The 11,701-nt window shown below is 40.9% G+C and overlaps 1 protein-coding gene and 1 non-coding gene across 3 annotated transcripts in view; one reads left to right on the top strand and one right to left on the bottom strand.

Annotated features, from left to right (window-relative positions):
- Positions 1-11,701, top strand: part of CCDC18 (coiled-coil domain containing 18) — a 136,361-nt gene that overhangs the window by 115,701 nt on the left and 8,959 nt on the right. The gene's annotated exons all lie outside the window — the stretch shown is intronic.
- LOC116626713 lies at positions 6,470-6,576 on the bottom strand. Its single transcript, XR_004298307.1, has one exon. It is a non-coding gene; the product is annotated as a U6 spliceosomal RNA (small nuclear RNA).

Raw genomic sequence — 11,701 nt, 5'->3', positions numbered from 1 at the left:
TCCAGCAACCCTCAGTTTGTTTCCTGAGATTAAGAATTCCTCATAAAACTGGACTTGATCAAAATTTGAAACTTATCTCAAAGTTACCATTAAGAAAATTGAAAGAGTACATTACAGAGTGACAGTTATTCATAAACAACCTACTAAAAAGGGAAAGAGTTCCAGAGCTAAGATAGTGGCATAGTAGGAGGGCCCTGGGCTTGCCCCAGCCCTCAAATACTATTAAATCATTCTGAATACTCAAGAAATCAACCTGACGGGACGCCTGGGTGGCTCAGTTGGTTAAGCGACTGCCTTCGGCTCAGGTCATGATCCTGGAGTCCCGGGATCGAGTCCCGCATCGGGCTCCCTGCTCGGCAGGGAGTCTGCTTCTCCCTCGGACCCTCCCCCCTCTCATGCTCTCTCTCTCTCATTCTCTCTCTCAAATAAATAAATTTAAAAAATCTTAAAAAAAAAAAAAAAAGAAATCAACCTGAGGACTGAGAACAAACCGCACAACTAGAGGGAGAGAAGAGGCCACTTCAAGGGACGTGTTTGGGGGAGAAACTGATTGTGGGTGCTGCAGAGGGGAGGGAGCCCTGGTCATGGACAAAGGCAAGAGAGGGGGGGGAGTGCACAGGGGAATGCTCAAGGAGAACACTTCCCCAAAGCCACTGGCTGGGAAAATGAGAGGGGCTGAATTTTGTGGGTTTTTCAACCAGGGGGGCTCAAGAAGGAGTTTGAGAGGTCCCTGGGCTTGGCTGGGATAGAGACTGGAGGACACGGTCCCCCTCCTGGAGTGGAGGCCAGCAAACAACCTCAGGGCAGACTGCACAATCCGAGGGTCACCTAAGGGGCACGGGGAGAAACTACGTTTTGGAGCACATCTGTGAGAGATGGCACTGCCTCTCTGGAGACCAAAAAAACTGCGGGCACCATTTCCCTTCCCTGCTCGTCATCACAGGTATAGACACACCTGCTGAGGGCCCCTCACCAGGAGGCTGGCTGTTTAGCCGGCTTGCTCCAAATCCCAGGCCCCTGCGCTCTGGTGAGACAGCCCTTCGGGGTCAAACCTGCAGCAGTTCCAGCATGCTGAAACCCTTTCCCGGAGGACTAAAGTCCCCACCACCCCAGGTCCCCGAAGTTTGGAATTTTAGAAGTCAGCAGGCCTGGCTGAGGTAGAGCCCAGGGTGTGCGGTGCTGCGCCAGGCAGGCAGGTGACCCAGACACCGCGTGAAATCCGTGACCTGAAAACTGCCTGTGACGCACGAGGGGACATTAATCGCTCCTCAGGGGCACCTGGGTGGCTCAGATGGTTGAGCGTCTGCCTTCACCTCAGGTCATGATCTCAGGGTCCTGGGACCGAGCCCCGCCTCGGGCTCCCTGCTCCCTGGGGAGTCTGCTGCTCCCTCTGCTGTGTGCTCTGTCAAATAAATAAATAAAATCTTAAAAAAAACAAAAACAAAAAACCTGCTTCCCTGAGAGCAGCAGACATGCACTCTCCTCCACAGAGCAGGCTGGCACCTTTCCGTCTCCCACCCCTCGGCATAAACCAACTTGAGGAAGCAGCCGAGCACCAACACTGGCTGCCTAACCTGCTTACCCCACGACCGCGCCCCTGCGCCCTGCAGGTGCTGCCTTTCTAGGGCAAGTGTGTGTGCGGACCAGCGCAGCAGGCCCCGCCCCCAGAAGACCAGCACAAACCCCCGCACCATGTCTACTGACCACAGAGTTCTACAAAGCTTCAGCTCTAGTGGAAATACCATCAGGTCTCTTTTAACAAGCAGACCAGAGCACACCTAGTTAAAACTTGCCACACTCTGGCCAAGGTCCAAACCCTCCCCACCGCAGGCTGGAAGAAACTCTATAGACCACTGACCTGAGGGACAGAGCAGCCAAAACACAGCCGCAGATTGCACACAGCATTTATGCACAGAGACACTTCCTGAAGTGCCAGGCCCTGGACTGTGCATGATCTCTTCTTCATAAAGCCATTACTCTCAGGAGTGGGACATGTAACAGGCTTTCCTAACACAGAGAAGAAGACAGAGACCCAGACAAAATGCCAAGATGGAGGAATTCATCCCAAAAGAAAGAACACAAAAGAAAAAGAAAATGTCACAACCAGGGATCTAATTGAAACAGATATAAGTAATATTTAAAACAATGACCATAACGATACTAACTGGGCCGCAGAAAAGCATGCAAGACCCTTACTACAGAGATTAAAAAGGATAAACAATCAGGCCAAAATGAAAAATGCAGTAACTACAATTCAAAACCAACTGGATGTAATGACTACAAGGATGTAATGACCCTTGTCTGAGGAAAGCATCAGCATCCTAAAGATCAACTGGAAAGGCTGAGCTTTGGGTGAATGCACGAACATGCCTCTGGTCTTCCAGCCTGTTCCTACCTACAGGGCCTGGGCCTGAGCCTCAGCCTCCAGCCCAGCCATCCCTGCTGCAGACCGGCTGCCCCCACAGCCCACGTCCTTCTATCCTGCCCATTTCTCCTGCCTAATGGGGTTTTGTGCAATTCGGAGTTTTTCCATAAACTGACCCTTGTATTACTAGAGCCTTTAGGAGATTTTTGTTAGAAACCAAGGACTTCCCTTCACCTCCGAACAGGTTTTTCCCTCAATTCCAACCTAATGTTTTACATACCTTTCTGGTTTACTCAAATTTGTGGATGGCTTCTCCCCCTTTCTTATTCTATATTCTTAGTCCTATGTTAATTTTACGTTTTCAGAAATGGTGAAATGTACATCAGTCCAGTAAAATACCAAAAAAAAAAAAAAAAAAGGATGTAATGACTACAAGGATGGGAAGAGGACAGGAATGTGCTTCAGGAATATGCTTAGAAGATAGAATTATGGAAAATAATGAAGCTGAAAAAAAGAACAAACAATTTGGATCACAAAAGTAGACTTAGGGAACTCAGTGACACCATCAAACATAGTAACATTCGTATTCATAGGAGTTCCAGAAGAAGAGCAGGAAAAGGGGGCAGAAGGTTTATTTGAGGAAATTATAGCTGAAAACTTCCTTAATTGGGGGAAGGAACAGACATCCAAATCCAGGAGGCACAGAGAACTCCCATCAAAATCAACAATAGCAGGTCAACTGCTATCTGTCCACAGAAACTTTTGGCAAGCCAGAAGGCAATGGCATGATATAGTCAATGTACTGAATGGAAAAAAATCTGTGGCCAAGAATACTCTATCCCTCAAGACTATCATTCAGAATAGAAGGAGAGACAAAGAGTTTCCCAGAAAAACAAAAACTGAAGGAGTTCATGACCACTAAACCAGCCCTGCAAGAAATATTAAAGGGGACTCTTTGAGTGGAAAGGAAAGACCAAAATTGACAAAGACAAGAAAGGAACAGGGAAAATCTCTGGATACAATGACAAAACAAGTAATAAAATGGCACTAATTTCATATCTACCAATAATTACTCTGAATGTAAATGGACTAAATGCTCCAATCAAATGACATAAGGTGTCAGACTGTATTTAAAAAAAAAGGCCCATCTAGATACTGCCTACAAGAGACTCATTTTAGACCTAAAGACACCTGCAGATTGAAAGTGAGGGGATGGAGAAACATTTATCATGTAAATGGACATCAAAAGAAAGCCAGAGTAGCCATGCTTATATCAAACTTGATTTTAAACCAAAGAATGTAACAAGAGATGAAGAACGACACTATCTCACAACAATGGGGACTATTCAACAAGAAAATCTAATAGGGGGAGGAGTTAAGATGGTAGAGGAGTAGGGGACCCTAAGTTAGTACAGTCCCTGGAATTCAGCTAGTTATCAAATCATTCTGAACACCTGCGAAGTCAATCGGAGATCTGAGAAAAGAAATGCTGCAATTCTACAAATAGAAAAGCAACCACTTTTTGGAAGACAGGAGGTGTGGAGACATGAATCCGGGGCGATATACCTGAGAATACCGCATGGGGAGGGAGCCTGCTTAAGGAAGCTACTGCAAAGTAATACACAGCAGAACACAAAATCAGAACTTTTAGAAGTCTGTTATGATGGGGGAAGTCCCTGGCTTAAAGGTGCTCAGGTGGCGAAGCAGGGCAGAATCCCAGGTGCGACAGCCTGGTCTCAGGATCCCTGGGGTCACAAAAAGGATGGGGGTGCCTGAATGCGGCAGAGTTCCCAAGCATCAGAGCAGGGAAGCCAGCTGAAACCAGCAAGTCTAGGTGCTGGCTTCCTGCTCAGTGTTGCCATAAACTGGGAACCCCTGCACAGTCGGGCAACCTCTCCCCAGGCACGGGTCCAGCAAAAGGAAGAGCGCAGTGAGACCCCTCTCCCTCCCCCTCTCCCTGTGCCGCATGAGTCGGTAAAATTTGGAGACTTGAAACTGGGTCATGGGCCTGAGATGAAAAATGATAGGTCACAGACTGGGTGAACACAGAGATCGGCCAGAAACCAGGGAGACAAAAGTGATTGATTTTCTGTGAGAGCTCACTGAAGAGTGGGGGATGTGAACTTTCAGTTCCAGGGCTAGAGAGGAGGGCGCCGCCATTTTCATCCCCCCTTCAGTGCTGAAAACCTTCAGGGAACAAAATAGTGCCACATAATGCAATCTGGAGCCGCTACACTGAGCCCAGCCCCCTGGCAAGGGTGGCGCATTTTCACAAGTGCAAAGGCACCTGAGAATCAGAGCAACAGGCCCCTCCCCCAGAACCAGCAAGAACAGCTTGCTCAGACCAAGTTTCTGATCACAGAGGCCTGCACACCTTCAGCTCTTGGGGAAAACAGTATATAGCATTTGTGGTTTTCTTTTTTTAATTCTTTAATCTTTCAGTTTTATTTTTTTCCAGCTATTTTCTTATTTTTTTAAAAGATTTTATTTATTTATTTGAGAGAGAGAGGGAGAGAGAGCACAGATGGAGTGAGAGAGGGAGCAGCAGACTCCCCGCTGAGCAAGGAGACTGTTGAAGGACTTGATCCCAGGACCCTGGGATCATGACCCAAGCCAAAGGCAGATGCCCAACTGACTGAGCCACCCAGGTGTCCCTCAATTCTTTTTTAATTCTTTTTTAATTTTTATTTTTATATATACATTATACATATTTTTTATTTTTGGTTTCCTTTCATTGTGTTTTATTGTATTTGTGTGTGTGTATATATACATCTTTCTTTCCTATTTTGGGATCTAGTTTTTTTTTAACAAACAGACCAAAATACAGACAGGATCTAGTTTATCGTTTTCTTCTGTTTTACTTTGAATTTTTATTTTGTTTCTTTTTTCTTCTGGCTTGTCTTGTTATTATTTTTGTCCTTTCTCTCTCTTTCTTCTATTCTTTTCTGGACATAATGACAAGACAGAGAAACTCACCCCAAAAGAAAGAACAGGAGGAAGTACTCCCTGCCAGGGATTTAACCAATATGGAGATAAGACATTGGAACTAGAATTCAAAACAAGTATAAAGATACTAGCTGGGCTTTAAAAAAAGCATAGAAGACACTAGAGAATCCTTTACTGTAGAAATAAAAGAACTAAAATCTAATCAGGCTGAAATTAAAAATGCTGTCACTGAGATGCAGTAAAAAAAAAAAAAATGGAGGTTCTAACAGCTAAAATAAATGAGGCTGAAGAGTGAGTCAGTAATATAGAAGACAAAATAATGGAGAATAGGGAAGATGAGAAAAACAACTACTGGATCATGTAGGGAGACTTCTAGAAATCAGTGATACCATAAAGCAAAATAGTATCTGAATAATAGGGGTTCCAGAGGATGAAGAGAGAGAAAGGCGCAGAAGGTTTATTTGAATAAATTGTAGCTGATAACTTCCCTAATCTGGGGAAAGAAACAGGCATTCAAGTGCAGGAGGCACAGAGAACCCCCCTCAGAATCAATAAAAATAGGTCAACACCTCGACATATAATAGTGAAGCTTGCAAATGTCAGAGATAAAGAGAAAATCCTGAAAGCAGCTTGGTACAAGAGGTCCTTAACCTATAGGGGTAGAAACATAAGGCTGGCAACAGACCTGGTCACAGAGACCTGGCAGGCCAGAAAGGATTGGCATGATATATGCAATGTGCTAAATGGGAAAAATATGCAGCCAAGAATACTTTATCCAGCAAGGCTGTCATTCAGAATAGGAGAGATAAAAAGTTTCCAGGACAAACAAAAACTAAAGGAATTTGTGAACACTAAACCAGCCCTGCAAGAAATATTAAAGGGGATCCTTTGAGCAAAGAGAGAGCCCAAAAGTACCAAAGGCCAGACAGGAACAGAGACAATCTACAGAAACAGTGACTTTACAGGTAATACAATGGCTCTAAATTCTTATCTTTCAATACTTACTCTGAATGTAACTGGACTAAATGCTCCAATCAAAAGACACTGGGTATCAGATTGGATAAAAAAAACAAGACCCATTAATATGCTGTCTGCAACATCAATATGCTGTCTGCAAGAGCTTCATTTTATTTTATTTATTTATTTTTTTGCTGTAATAAAAATATGGAACACTTCACAAATTTGCATGTCATCCTTGAGCAGGGGCCATGCTAATCTTCTCTGTGTTGTTCCAATTTTAGTATATGTGCTACCAAAGTGAGTACAAGAGATTCATTTTAGACCCAAAGACATCCCCAAATAGAAAGTGAGGGGTGGAGAACCATTTATCATGCTAATGGACATCAAAAGAAAACTGGAGTAGCAAGCCTTCTATCAGACCAACTAGATTTTATTTTTTTAATTTATTTTTTTTTAAGATTTTATTTATTTATTTGAGAGACAGAGAGAGACAGCAAGAGAGCAAACACAAGCAGAGGGAGTGGGAGAGGGAGAAGCAGGCTTCCCGCTGAGCAGGGAGCTCGATGCAGGGCTCGATCCCAGGACCCTGGGATCATGACCTGAGCTGAAGGCAGACATTTTACAGACTGAGCCACCCAGGTGCCCCAGACAAACTATATTTTAAACCAAAGACTGAAATAAGAAATGCAGACAGACAATATATCATAATTAAAATGTTTATTCAACAAGATCTAACAATTGTAAATATTTATGCCCCTAACTTGGGAGCACCAAAATATATAAAACAATTAACAACAAACATAAAGGAACTCATTGATAATAGTACAATAATAGTAGGGGACTTTAACACCCCACTCACAACAATGGACAGGACATCTAAGCAGAAGATCAACAAGGAAACAAGGGCTTTGAATGACACACAGGACCAGATGGACTTCACAGATATATTCAGAACATTCCATCCTAAAGCAACAGAATACACATTCTTCTTGAGTGCACATGGAACATTCTCCAGAATAGATCACATACTGGGTCACAAATCAGGTCTCAACCGGTACCAAAAGACTGAGATTAACCATGCATATTTTCAGACCATAATGCTTTAAAACTTGAACTCAATCACAAGAGAAAATTCGAAGGAACACAAATACATGGAGGTTAAAGAGCATCCTACTAAAAAATGAATGGATCAACCAGGAAATTAAAGAAGAATTTTTAAAAATACATGGAAACAAATGAAATGAAAACACAACAGTTCAGAACCTTTGGGATACAGCAAAGGTGGTCTTGAGAGGGAAGTACATAGCAATACACGCCTTTCTCAAGAAACAAGCAAAGTCTCAAATACATAACCTAACCTTACACCTAAAGGAGCTGGAAAAAGAACAGCAAATAAGGCCTAAATCCAGCAGGAGAAGAGAAATAGAGATTAGAGCAGATAGCAATGATACAGAAATCAAAAGAAGAGAACAGATCAATGAAACTATGAGCGGGTTCCTTGAAAGAATTAATAAGATCTATAAACCCCTAGCCAGACTTATCAAAAAGAAAAGAGAAACAACCCAAATAAATAAAATCATGAATGAAAGAGGAGAGACCACAACCAACACTGAAGAAATACAATTATAAGAGAATATTATAAAGCAAGTATATGCCAACAATTTAGGCAATCTGGAAGAAATGGATGCATTCCCAGAAACATATAAACCACCAAAACTGAAACAGGAAGAAATAGAAAACCTGAACAGACCCATAACCAGCAAAGAAATTGAAGCAGTAACAAAAAATCTCCCAACAAACAAGAGTCCAAGGCTGGATGGCCTTCTAGGGGAATTCTACCAAACATTTAAAGAAAAATTAATGCCTATTCTTCTGAACCTGTTTCAAACAATAGAAATGGAAGGAAAACTTCCAAACTCTTTCTATGAGGCCAGCATTACCTTGATCTGAAAACCAGACAGGGGCCCTAAAAGAAAGGAGAATTACAGACCAATATCCCTGATGAACATGGATGCAAAAATTCTCACCAAGGTACTAGCTAATAGGATCCAACAGTACATTAAAAGGATTATTCACCACGACCAAGTGGGATTTATTCCTGGGCTGCAAGGGTGGTTCAACATCCTCAAATCAATATGATATACTACATTAATAAAAGAAAGGACAAGAACTATATGATCCTCTCAATAGATGCAGAAAAAGTATTTGACAAAATACAGCATCCTTTCTTGATTAAAGCTCTGTAGTTTACGAATAGAAGGAACACACCTCAATATCATAAAAGCCATATACAAAAAACCCCACAGTGAATATCATTCTCAGTGGGGAAGAACTGAGAGCTTTTCCCCTAAGGTCAGGAACACAACAGAGATGTCCACTCTCACCACTGTTGTTGAACATAGTACTAGAAGTCCTAGCCTCAGCAATCAGACAACAAAAAGAAATAAAAGGCATCCGAATCAGCATAGTTATCATCAAACTCTCACTCTTTGCAGATGACATGATACTCTATGTAGAAAACCCCAAAGACTTCACCCCAAAATTGCTAGAACTCATACAGGAATTCAGCAACATGGCAGGATAAAAAATCAATGCACAGGATATAAAATCAATGCACTATAGAAATGCAATGTATAGTTGCATTTCTATACATTAACAATGAGGCAGAAAAAAAGAGAAATCAAGGAATTGATCCCATTTACAACTGCACCAAAACCCATAAGATACCTAGGAATAAACCTAACCAAAGAGGTAAAGGATCTGTACTCTGAAAACTATAAAACACTTATGAAAGAAATTGAGGAAGACACAAAGAAGTAGAAAAACATTACATGCTCATGGATTGAAAAAACAAATATTGTTAAAATGTCCATACTACCCAAAGAAATCTTCACATTTAATACAATCCCTATCAAAGAACCAAGAGCATTTTTCACAAACAATCCTAAAATTTGTATGGAACCACAAAAGGCCTTGAATCACCAAAGCAACATTGAAAAAGAAAAACAAAGTGGGAGGTATCACTATTTCAGATTTCAAGTTATACTACAAAGCTGTAGTAATCAAAACAGTATGGTACTGGCACAAAAATAGATACACAGATCAATGGAACAGAATAGAGAGCCCAGAAATAAACTCACAATTATATGGTCAATTAATCTTTGACAAAAGAGGCAAGTATATGCAATGGGAAAAAGACAGTCTCTTCAACAAATGGTATTGGGAAAACTGGACAGCTACACACACAAGAATGAAACTGGGCCCCTTTTAACAGTATACACAAAAATAAACTCAAAATGGATTAAAGGCCTAAGTATGAGACCTGAAACCATGAAAATCCTAGAGCAGAGCACAGGCAATAATTTCTCTGACATCAGCTGTATCAACATTTTTCTAGATATGTCTCCTAAGGCAAGGGAAATAAAAGAAAAAATAAATGATCAGGACAACATCAAAATAAAAAGCTTCTTCACAGCAAAGGAAACAATCAATAAAACTAAAAGACAGCCTACAGAGTGGTAGAAGATATTTGCAAATGAAATATCTGATAAAGGGTTAGTATCCAAAATATATAAAGAACTAACCAAACTCAATGCCAAGAAACCAAATAGTTAAAAAATGGGCAGAAGTGAACAGACATTTCTCCAAAGACATACAGATGGCCAACAGACACATGAAAAGATAGATGCTCATCATCAGGGGAATGCAGATCGAAACTACAGTGAGCTATCACCTCGCACCTGTCAGAATGGCTAAAATCAACATAAGAAACAACAGGTGTTGGCAAGGATATGGAGAAAAAGAGACACTTTTGCACTGTTGGTGGGAATGCAAACTGGTATGGTCACTGTGGAAACAGTATGGAGGTTCCTCAAAAAGGTAAAAATAGAACTACCCTATGACCCAGCAATGGCACTACTAGGTATTTACCCAAAGAATACAAAAACACTAATCCAAAGGGATACATGCACCCCTATGTTTATAGCAGCATATCTACAATAGCCAAGATGTGGCAGCAGTCCGAGTGTCCACTGTTCGATGAATGCACAAAGATGTGGTGTATATATATACATATATATATACACAATGGCATATTATTCAGCCATAAAAAGAATGAGATCTTGCCATTTGCAACAATGTGGATGGAGCTAGAGAGTATAATGTTGTGAAGTCAGAGAAAGACAAGTACCATATGATTTCCCTCATATGTAGATTTGAAGAAAGAAAACAAGTGAACAAAGGAAAAAAAAAAAAAGAGACAAACCAAAAAACCAATTCTTAATTATAGAGAACAAACTGATGGTTACCAGAGGGGGAGGGGAGGGGGATGGGTAAAACAGGTGAAGAGGATTAAGAGTACACTTATCTTGAGGAGCACTGAGTGATCTATAGAATAGTTGAATCACTATATTGTACACCTGAAACTAATATAACACTGTTATCTATACTGGAATTAAAATAAAACAAAAACTCAAAATGGATTAAAGACTTAAATGTAAGATCTGAAACCATAAAGCTCCCAGGAGAAAAAAGAGACAAAAAAATAGGCTTTAAAAAAGTAAATTCCTTATGCAAGAAACCTAAGGGGAGTGCTTTTGGTAAAAGAAGGTCTGAGGAATGAGATGCATTTTTGTTGAAACAAAGTGAGTACTTTTGTCCTAATGTGAGGCTGAGGCTGTTTACTTAAAGAGGAAAGACTTAGGACAAACTCTATTTAAAAAAAAGAAAAAGTTGTAAAAGGTTTGTGAAAAAGGAATTTTTTTAAAAGGAATTTTTAAAAAGGCATTTTAGGGGCTCCTGGGTGGCTCAGTCGGTTAAAGCATCTGCCCTTGGCTCAGGTCATGATCCCAGGCTCCTGGGATTGAGCCCCGCATTGGGCTCCCTGCTCCATGGGGAGCCTGCTTCTCCTTCTCCCTCTGCCTTGTGCTCCCCCGCCTTGTGCTCTCTTTCTCTAATAAATAAATAAAATCTTTAAAAAATTTTTAAAAAGAAATTTTAATGTATGGTCAAGCTGGCTAAGATTAAAATAAACTTATTAAAAATGAGTTTTAATATCAAAGTAAGCTGGTACAAAATTAAAACTTGTCTTTTCTGTTAAAAGTTTTCTTTAATCATGTTTTAATAAAAAAAATGTTTTTCTCTACCTTTAATGTAATCTACCTAGAAAAACAAAGATTCTACATTTTCTTTTTTTTTTTTCTTAAGATTTTATTTTTAAGTGATCTCTACACCCAGTGTGAGGCTCAAACTCACAACCCCAAGATAAAGAATTGCATGGTCCACTGGCTGAGCCAGTCAGGCACCCCATACATTTTGTCTTTATCAGGTCTTTGATTGCTTAAGATACCTCTATTCAATATTAAAAGAGCTAAGGCTTTTTACAAGTGTTTGTCTGTATTTGCCTGTGAAGTCTTTAAATGCCACTTTGGT

Source organism: Phoca vitulina, unplaced genomic scaffold (assembly GCF_004348235.1).
Source record: "Phoca vitulina isolate PV1807 unplaced genomic scaffold, GSC_HSeal_1.0 scaffold2, whole genome shotgun sequence".
Lineage (NCBI taxonomy): Eukaryota > Metazoa > Chordata > Mammalia > Carnivora > Phocidae > Phoca > Phoca vitulina.
This window is presented reverse-complemented; position numbering and strand designations above follow the sequence as displayed.